Source organism: Aphelocoma coerulescens, chromosome 4A (genome assembly GCF_041296385.1).
Source record: "Aphelocoma coerulescens isolate FSJ_1873_10779 chromosome 4A, UR_Acoe_1.0, whole genome shotgun sequence".
NCBI lineage: Eukaryota > Metazoa > Chordata > Aves > Passeriformes > Corvidae > Aphelocoma > Aphelocoma coerulescens.
This window is the reverse complement of record NC_091018.1, coordinates 19,022,799-19,033,900: the sequence shown is the minus strand read 5'-3', so window position 1 is coordinate 19,033,900 and position 11,102 is coordinate 19,022,799.

Genomic DNA, 11,102 nt, shown 5'->3' with positions numbered 1-11,102 from the left:
TGAGGTTCAGCACCTGGTAAAGGACAGGATAATTAAATGTTAGGGGTTTTGGTTGTTTTTTTTCCATGTGTCACTGAAAGGCAGTGTCCTCTGTAGCTTGCACTCCTGGCTTCATGCTGTATAGGAGTTAGAAGAAAAAATATTCAGTGTAAAATTGCAGTGACTTAATTTTGTCTCGGAGTTTTCACTGGAGGATACATTCTGCTTGCATGTTGAATTAGGCTTGTTAGGGTGATTTTAAACTGAAGAGAAAAGGGAAAACCATCCATTAAGGGACTCAATTTCATGCTAATTTGTACCTACTGTTTTAATTAGAAGATGTGTAGGGCATAAGTAGAATTTTGCCCATGAGTGCTTGTGCTCTGGTCCGTGAGAACTACAGATCACTCTCAAAATGAGATACTTCGAGTTCATCCTGTGCAGCTTTAAGGCAGGTAGAGGTCATGTAATCCAGGCTTGGTGCTGTGCCTTGGTTCATTGCTCTCTCTGCCCTGTGTTCCTACAGATACAACCCCACAGCGATGCTGCTCAGAGAACTGACCTGACAGAGACTTGTTTGCATTTAGATCAGCTCACTCAGCTGCTCAAGCAGCACTACCAGCACAAGGGAGGTGGCAGAGCTGTGGTACCTTAGATTTAGTCTGGCTTAAAGGTCAGGGGATTGCACCTCTGTGCCCCCCTTCATTGTCATAAACTGCAGCCACATTCTCTGAGCCACGTGGCTCAGGCAGCTGAGTGCCCGCAGCCTTTGCAGCAAACCTTGTGTGAACCTGGCCCTGCTTGGGCTGGACAGTCTCTCTTTGCAGTGCCAATTGTCTCTCTCCAAGCTCTGTGTATGTGGGATATTATCTGGGACAGTCCAGAAATTGAGGCTCAATCTCACCTAATATAGTCCTGGACCCCAGGCTAGGAAAGGGCTGAAATGGAAGATAGGTTCTTGCTCCCATCTGTACTTTATAGGGCATAATTTATATTCTGATACTTTCTTCCTGTGACAACATCTGGGCAAGAAAGTGAAGATGTCGTGAGTGCAAGCTGGTTTTTGTTGAGAGAGGAATGACACATCCCTCCCCTCTTCTCCTTAGCTGGTATTTGAAATGCTTCTGGATAGCTCGGGTTTGAGCACTGTCGCTTTGTATTCCATTCATCTTGCCACAATTTACCCGGAAAGCTCTATAATTATATTATTCAGGGGTAAGAAAGTGCATGAAAATAAAATAGTCAGCTCACATCTTTGTTTCTGAAAACTACATCCTGTCTTTAGTTTGCTCTTGAAGTCTAAAGGCTAACCCACAACTGTGGAGATAAAATTCTGATGACCCCTGAAATGCATGGGCCACAGTGTATCAAATAATGAATCATTAAAAAATATACACCAACAGGAAGGCAGGAAACCTGTATGAGTCTACAAACTTTGATTTTCTTTGAAGGAAAAAACCCCAATGACTGGCTAGTTATTGTCTTTCCTTTCCCTTGTACTTTGTGCACAGACTGATTCTCCATAAGGCTTGTGATACACTGCTGCAGTGGTTGACATGAGGCACAGGAGAGCAATTAGACTTCTCCACGCTAAATTTATGTTATATTTCAGTACTTTTTATATGTTTATAGATGTGCAAAAAGAGTAAAGATACTCCTGCTTCTCTTTCTGATTTGCTTTGTAAAAATTTGAACTGAAAAAATGTTTGCTTCCTTTTCCTCTCTCATTGATATGTAGTGCTGTACCTATGAGGGTTGGTATTTTTGTTACTGTAGGGAGCTTTGAAAATCAGATGGAGGATCTTTTGGGGAGTAATTCCTTCATATTACTATGATTTCGAGATCCTTGGTCTGGGAAAATAACAGAGTAGCATTTGTCAGGCAAATGTCAATTGTGTACTTTGAAATATTTCATCACAACATTTCTACATCCTTTGGATTGTGTCTTTGTGGGCTTGTAATTTAGCAGCTGGATTGACAGGTGGATACACAAAGGCTCAGACTGACTGGAGGCAGGGAGATGTTGGATCACCTCCTCATCGGGGCTGACTGGCAGAAGACAGACACAGAAGCACATGGAGGAACTCTGCCTGCTGATTAAATGATTAAATGGAAGAGGAGGCTGTGGCTTAGCCAGAATGAGTGTCCACCATCTGACAACTCTCGTGGATTTTTCTGAATTTTGCCACATACAATGGTGTCCCTTGGAGCCCCTGTTTCTGGAATTATGGAATCATAGTTTTTAAGGCCTTATGTTTCTGAAGAGGAGACAGAAAACCACTCAGTAACTCTTAAGGCCCCGAAGACTAACACACAAACAATATTTGTTAGCGATCTATAACTATGTATCTGTTTGTTACTCCTGTTTTGCTTTGTATTTAAACAATGTAATGATTCCTGGAGACCTGAGCTTCAGGAAGCTCAGAGCTTACTCATTTATAAAAGTAAAGTGCTGCTGGCCTTTGCTCTCATGTGAACGGGAGGGCATCTCTGCCCTGGGATAGAGCACATGCTGTGCTTCAATCCTTGTTTCAGGGACTGTGGCTCAGCTGATTTGTACCAGCCCTTGAGCTGGATCCTTACTGATGCTCGAGGCCTCTGCTAGTTTTCTGTCATGAATGAAATGCTCGCCTTAGAGAACCAGAAAACGGGCTTTATCAAATAAAATTTCTCAAAGCTGGCAATTTTCAGTAGTGTTTGGGTTATTGGGAGATGAAAGGAAATAATCTGAAGAGTGGTGGCAAACCAGGCCAGTGTGCAGAGGTAGGAAGGGGTCTGAGGTCTCTTGCAAGGAAGACTCAGTGTGGTGATGTCTCCTGGCAGTTGGTCCCCTCAGCTACCCCGGGATTCTCCTCCCGTGACAGCCTGGCACTGTTCCTTGCTGTCTGTGGAGAGCACACAGCACCATTCCTGCCTGCTGGCCACCAGCAAACACCTCCACAGCAGTCCACTGTGTGAACACCCTGCCACTTCATTTTCCTACATAATCCCTCTGACAACCAAATCTATTAAAAATTCATTTTCATCCAGGCAAATCAGACTCCCTGAAATCAATTGAGCTTTGTTCTCTGAGGGCAGCTTGTGCTGGTGCAAATATAATCAAATCCTGAGGTGCCTTGCATGCATTTTTACAAGCACTGAGATGGAATTTGTGTTTCAATTATTCTTTTTGATGTGCATTTTTGAAGGAAATTAGAATATTATGCTCAAGCAAACCAACAGTTTTAGATCTTTAGGAAGGAGCTCCAAGTGAGCCGAATTCATTTTCCCAGACAGTCCCAATTATACAAGTGCATACAAATATCTCTGTTTGCCATGCAGCAGAAAAATAGGTAAGGAGGTGAACCCAGTGTGAACTCAGACTAATTTCACTTCTGTCCATTTGCCTGCTGTTCTCCAGAAGCTGGCTTGAGACAGCAGCAGTTTATGTAGTGTTTGAATTGTTCTCCAGAAGTATTCAGGGACACTTAAGTCAGTCCACTGATGAAGTAAATGGATTTTGGAAATATGTAGATTTGCTGAATATGCCTTACAATTAATGAAAAGCTGCTCTAATTCTGCCAGAAAAGCAAAGAGGTATTGGGCAGACACACAGCAGTGGTGTTTATACCAGGAGAGGGCTGCCTGCCTTCGCTGCAGTGAGGGCACCCAGCCTGCAGGCTCCGTTCGGCTCCATCTTTTCTGCATAGCATTAGCATCTTCCCATTTGCAATGCCTGTTTTTAATTCCCAAGCTGGCTCTCAGAACCAAAGTGAATCAGTGAAAGCATTTGAGGTTCACTTCCCAGCCGATCAACAGCCACAGGCAACAGAGATCCACTCAAGGTCTGAAAATCCGGTGATGTTTCTTGGACTGAGCCTGCCTGTTGGCAGCCAGTCTTGTTCAGAGGAATGGTGCCCTCTGCAACACTCCCAAGCCTTTGCAACAGCAGCAGGGGTGCTAAAAGCAGTGACAGTCAGGATTCATTCCTCTCTCCTGTTTGTTTGTGCTAATAAGATGGTAGCTTATTATTTACAAGCAGTCTAGTTCCCATTAGACATCAGGGATCACAGCAGCCACGAGATACTCAGCAAAACCACTGATCTCAACTTGGAGATTCTTTAACAGCTCTGGGCCACCATTTTTGTTTTGTGTGCATGATATACAGCATATACTGAGAAGAATCAATACCAGAAACATCTTTGCATGCATTTCCTGTTTATGGCCTTCTTTTTATCACCAGAAATGCTAGAAATATTTTATGCAGAGGCAAACCAGGAGGTTAATGGTATGCAATGAATTTCACTCAGATGAAAAACTGTGGCTTTTATTTTTTAATGTTCTAAGGATATATGCAGAGAGACATGTAAGAGAGATCTAAAGTCATACTTACAACTGGAAAACTGGAAATCTGTTTTGAGTCTGTATGCCTGTGTACTCTACAAATACATCCTCTTATTTAGGTATCAACACATACTGGTGAATCTTCTTTCAGGATTTTTTGTGTCATAATTCCAGGATAACATTAAGCTGTTTAAAATAAATAATTCTACAACTTGCTGGGAAATACTGCCAGATTCATCCCAGGTATGACTGAACTGGCTTACATCTAAATCAGATCTTGGTGTTACGTTTAGGAGAGCCATTATTGCTGCCTGCACTGATGTCAAAACAAGACTGTTTTATATTATCTTGCCTGTAGAGAAAGCTTCTGAACTCAGCATAGTCCAGTTTGCTTCACCCTGTAGCATGTTTGTGCATGGCCACCTGCACTTCCATCCACAGTAATCCTGCCTTTCCCTCTCCCTCTCCCTGCTGAAAACAAGAGCTGTTCAGCTGCTGAATGTTTGTGTTCATTACATGAGGCTTTGTGTACCAGTGTTTCCTGTTAGCAGCACAGTACAAAGCACTGTTCTTGTCACTGTGCCATCTTAAAACGGTGATTCATGGTTAAACCCATCCAAATGAAGGGCCTTGGTTTTGGTTTGTCTGATTTGTAAGCGTATCACAGATTGGAATGATGGCTGAGGGTAGACTGAAGCCTTAAATCTGTCCAAAAGTGGGGTGAAACATGGCAGATGTACAGACATGTCAGCTTTCTGTGCCTTGCTTGGAAGGTGGAACTATTAAGGCTGAAAAGTTCTTCACACTTCCCAGCATGGTCCATGTTTAATCCCTTTGGTAATGGCTCTGAGCTTTCAGTGTGGGGATGGGCAGCTGGCCATCAGAATTTGGACTGAGGATGCTTGCAGGCTGCTGGGCCACTGTTGTGTAGAACAGCATCAGGTTGCTGTCAGACAGTGCTGAACTTGACCCAGTGTCTTTGCCATGAGGCAAATAATGTTCTTTTTTTGTCCCTTATCAAAGGGATGTAATTGCCTGGCAGCACCCACAGTTATATGTTGACACTTCTGACATAACTAGTAAAATAAATTAATTTTTCCAAAGGTAATGAGGTTGATATTAAAGAAATGATTCATGCCTAAGATCAAAAGGAAATGTCTTCTGAAGCAGTGTCCCATGTCCCTCCAGAGCCTTAGATTTCTGTCATCATAGGTAAAATCATTCCCTTTGGTTTCTCTGAACCTGGAATTTTATTTTCTTATTTTGTGAGGCAGTGACTTGGTGAGGATTCAGGTAAAATCTTCATTGATTCTGAGATTGGTATTACACAATTTTTTGTTATTATTTTTTGTACAATTTTTTGTTATTATTTTTGTTATTATTACTGCTGGGATATAGTGGTCCCTTACCATTTTCTGTTTATGAACAACCTATCCCAGGGTGCTAATTAGTTGGAGGAGTTGCATATACACAGAGCACTGGTTTGTTCCTCTGTAAAAATACATTTGGGGTTGATGTGACTTGGCTTAATTTTGAACATCCTGTATTTTCTGAAATCAGCAAGGTAATAGCAAAAATTTGTGAGACTGGTATTTTTCACCTAACAATCTAATTACAAATATTTGGTTAACTCTTAGTAACAACCGTCCTCATTAGGGATTTGTTAGATGCAATAAACACATTTAAATATTTTTTTTAACTTCCACAAAATCTGGCCACATCTTTCTTGCACTGAATAAGATCTGTACTTGGGGGGTGGTACCTTTGTTCTGTGGTTGTCATCAGCTATTTTCTTGTCCCAGGTGCTGTGTAGGCTGGAAGAAATTCTTCTGTGTGCCTTACTTTGACATACAAATATGATTTGTGTCATGCCAGGTGTTTCTGTTCTGACTTCAAGGATGCCTGAACAAACATGAGGCAAAGCATGGCTTGGTTGTAATCTGTGGCTTCTGAGATTAGGTAATGCAGACACCTTAAACTGATCTTAAATGTTCTTTGGGATGCTTTATTTCGCTCAGAGGAAGAATGTTCACATCAGACTCAGATGAAAGTCTTGAAGATATTTGTGGGTTCTAGGTAATAATGATACATCAGTTTTAAATTGAAGTCTGTGCTTCAGAAGTGGCTGCACTAGGAGGAACCAGCATGATCTCCATGGGTTTATGCAACAAAAATGAACACCAATTACAGTGCATTTTTTCCACTGGGACTTAGCCCATCATTTTGTCTAATTATGGTATGAATCCCACAGTGGAGAAACCCTTCTTCTGCAAAGAACCAATTCCCCCTAGAAATGCTAAAAATCTTAAAGTACTCCAATTATAATGCATTTTGCAATAGATAAAGAGAGCCTGTGCCAGCCACTTACCACATAAAAATAAAAGAAACAAAACAAAAACGCCAGAAAAACATGAAGGACTACCCTGAGAGACAAAGAGGGAATGTGTAATAGTTTGTATAAACTCCTCTCATACTTTATCTAGGCTCGTGGTAAATAAAATGACTGATCTATGAAGCATTACTGTCAATTGATTGCTGATGGATTTACTGACATACACTCAAGGAATAATGTTGGACTAGAGAGGAAGAAAATGGCTGAAAACATGTTCTGCTCCACTAAGAAATTCTGAGACAATGAGAACAGTAGTTCTGTCACCAGGCATGTTACATCCCCAAATGGTTTGCCTGTGGTCAAGAAGGGAAAAACCTCTGATTTCCTCACTCACAGCCCTATTCATCAGCCCAAGTTCCAGCACTGCAGATCTGAGATGGTTCACTAAGCTGCAAAGCTCTGCTGAGGGTTGTTCAAAAGACTGCTGAGTGACAAAAAAGTCAGCAGAGAGAAGAGGTGCAAGGCTTCTTTGACACAACGGAGGATGAGAATGACAAAGATGAGGCTACGGTCACTCAGGGATGAAAACTCCACACAAACATATTTTATTTTGCCTGACGTTCTCTTATGAGTTTAAAACCAGCAGTGGTAACTAAAGAGGCAGTGTTTAATATTGAAATTGCCTTCCCCAGCTGCTGGTGAAATTGAATCCAAACTCTTATTTTCCTTCCATAGAATGCAATATATGTTCATACTTTATAACACTGAATAAAAGATTTTTCAGACTCGCTTACAAGAAAGAATAAACAGCCTTCCCTAGAGGAAGACTGCATTTATTTACAGATTGGTCTGCTAAAAAAATCCAAACCAAATGATGATTACTACTGAAAGATGATACCTTGGGAAGTGAAAACCTGGTACAGCTGGATCTAATCACCTGAGGGAGTGACAACAGCTCTCACGGCTTTCAGGCTGTAAAGATGTTTGTTTGTCATGTTTGTCTTTCCTTCAAGGAAACCATTGAGAGAATTTATACACCCAGAAAGACAAAATCTCTGTTAGACAAAACCTTGCAACTCTCAAATCTTCCTGCTTCAATAGCCCAACTCAAACCATGTAGTAGCAGTCCAGGGAGAGCTGGTTGTTTTCTCCTTATTTTACCTTTAAACTACATTCAAACATTTTATTTAGATAATTCCTTGCTCTCAGTTTCCTGTGTTCTTCTGTGAGTGGTTGTGATGTGCAAAGGTAAATGGAAGGAGCAGCGCATGGAATGTGCACAGAGGCAAACTGGGCACAGCCAAGCTGCATTTGCTGTACCCGACCTCAGGGGAAAGGGCTGCTTGTCCAAAGAAACTTTTCAAAGCAGGTCATACCTAGAAAAAGCAGACTCGTTCTCTGTCTGCATTCCCAAGTCCTAGGCTGGCAGTGCAGCTTTGCCTCCTGCATTTGGTTTGGCTGTTGCTGCTTTCTCAGCGTCTGCTGCCTGCTGTGAAGGAGATCACATTGCTCTGAAGTGAGAAATGACTGGTCTTCTTGTCTGATGTATCCTAATGTGTATTTTCACTTTCTATGAACATCGCTGGCACTCTGCTGTTGATTCATTCCTGTGATTTACTGTGTGGCTGTTGTGTTTAGATTCAGCTGGATCATGAGTAAACCAGTAGGAGAAAGATACACATCTCTCCACAACAGACTTTCCTTGGCCTTGCACACCTCTTGTATGGAATAATATTCTCTGTGTCATGGGTACTTGTGTGCCTGCATGAACTGGACACTCTGACCTAAAGTTTTCATGATAAGTATCTTGCTCTGTCCCCTGCTCTTGAGGCGTGAATAATTCTTGTGTTCTCAAGTTTCCTCAGAAGGATAATTAAAAAGAAAGAGACAATGATGCTGAACTAATCAGTATTCATAAGATGGAAAGGCTTCTCTGAGCTTTTAAGTGGCAGAAGTGACACCAAATGTAAAGGTGTTGTCTACAAGCTTTATGTCTGGACTGTGACTTGCTCGTGGGTATGGAAGGCAGCTTTCTAGAGAAAGGCCTTCAAGACATCCCACTGCCTCAAAGCATGATCAACTTTTCTAATCTCTTTCTTATTGCTGTTGTCCAGCAACAAGACACCGACTTTCCACTAAAGCAGTAGCCTTTTGGGGACGTTTTAAGAATTCTAAGCCAGCAAAATTCATTGAAAAAGTAGAACTAGAACAAAATCTCACCCTGGCTAAGTATACACTCAGTCTGTCAGCATTTATTTTCCAAATTGCTTTGCAGCAAATTATTATTCATCTGAGCAGTGTGAGTGGAGGGAAGCAAGTCAGTGGAGCAATGATGTGTCTATAGTAAATTGATGGATAGGTACCAGCAAAAGTCAAACAAAGGAAAAGCAGCCTCAGCACTCTGATCCCAGGGGTTTCTTTCTTCCTGAGAAGCTTGTGGAAGTGCATATGGAGAATATTGCTGTGCTGTGGTTATCTGTTACCCATCCCTTCGGTGCTGGTTATGCTCTGAAACAATAAACACCTCGGAAATTCAGCACAGCATTAGCCCAAACCAGGTGCATTCAGGATGCTTCCTGCTTTCTTCTGTTTTGTTGGACACAAACAACAACAAGAAGTCACATTTCTTCCCCTCTAGGTGCCAACATGAAGTGCAAACTGGTTTGGTGTTCCCATCCTGACAGAGTCAGTGCTGAAAGGGCTGTTCAGAGCTTTTCCGAGGTGTGAAAGCATGAGAAATTTGTGAACAACAGCAAACCCACGTCACTTTGATTCTGCAGTGACAAGCTGTAAGATCTGCCACTGAGTCTACTGCACCAACCTCACCCTGGCCCAGATTTGAGCTTCCTGGGGCATTATGTCCTAGTCATGCCACAGCAACCTGGACAGGTCCTTATAACCTAAAGATTATGGAGTAATATCCCAAAAAGTGCTGCATGCTAACTGCTGTGACCATGAATTAGGTTGAATTAGGATTGCTAAGGCAGAAGGAGTAAACTGGAAACACCCACTTGTGAGTCCTGGGCCAAAGACAGAATTCTGATATGTGGAGAATAATGGGAAGCTGGAGGATGCCAAAGCCCGTGTTACACTCAAATCCAGCTCGTGGCTTTGTGCTGTCCTGTAAAGAGTGTCCCAGTGCAGCACTTGCTTGTCCACACAGTTCAAAGGGTAGCCCAGGGCCAGTTTGCTTCTGTATCTCCCCTGCAGTGTAAGGAAGAGCTTCTCTGCCTGTCGTTTGCTCCCACCTGTGGGGTACACAGAAATATCCCAGACAGGTCCTACTTGATCCTTCAGCATTGTTGGTAGGGATGTGTTTTGTTGTGTTGTTGTTTTTTTTTGGTTTGTTTTTTTTTTTTTTTTTTTTTTTTCATAAAACTACATAAATAAACTTCATCCAGTAGCTATTGTGGTGCCAGTGTTTGAGGACTTGAAGAAGAACTGGCTTCAGGACAACAGCCCAGCTTAAATGAGATAAATTTCTTGCTTGCAGAGAAGAACAGATTTCAAGCATCAAAGAATGTTGCTGAGCTCTCATTTGGCTTTCAGGTGCCTTTTGTTGTCTGGTAATTGATTTTTATTAAATGGTACTGTGAGAGTAGGACTATGGCCATGCAGAGAGAATTAATGAAGAGAGACTCAGCTGAGGAAGTCTGTGGCTATTGCTATTAGCTTGATCAAATTATACTTTGAAAATGGATTAATAAATCTAGAGGAGAAGGAAGGGAGGAGAAGGTCTTTTGAATTATTCATCATTTGTTTGACAAGTTTACATAGCCATGAAATGCAGGTGGGAGTATAAGGAGTGGGTTATTTATTAATTACATATGAATTGCACAGATCTTTCCCTCTTGCAGCCAGATCTGCTTTCACAATTTAGCTTTGACTACAGCTGGACAAATTATTTTTGCCTTCAGCTGAAGAAATTCTAAGTACCTTTGAAAAATCCAATCCATCAAAATTCATATTCAGTTTATTTTTTCACTCTTAACATCAGTCATCTTAGATGATACTTTAACTATTCTTGATAATGAAAGGACTGAGGAGGAAATGTTCATATATCACATTCTGGAGAGCAAGTGTACAAGAAACCAAATTATCCTTGTGGTTTTTTCAGGCTTTATTTTGATATCTGTGCCCACAGAATGAAGGCAAGGAACTGAAGACTGCTCTTACTCTTGCTAGAATTTCACAACCTTCTGTGAAGCCTGAGAATGGTGAAGACCTGAGAGGGCTTTATGGGGTAGGGCTCTTGGCAGATGGAATGTATAACATGCAGTTCCTTTTTGTGAACAAAAGCGAAATCTGTGTCAGGGACTGTAACTGAAAATACCTTCCCCAATCCACAAGTATTTATCCTTTTTATTTAACATTCTGTGTAGTCTTTTTTTTTGAGCCCACTGCAAAGATCGAGCAGACCTCACCATCTCCAGGTTTGCTTTTCTCCCAAAATGTCAACAATTGAGTC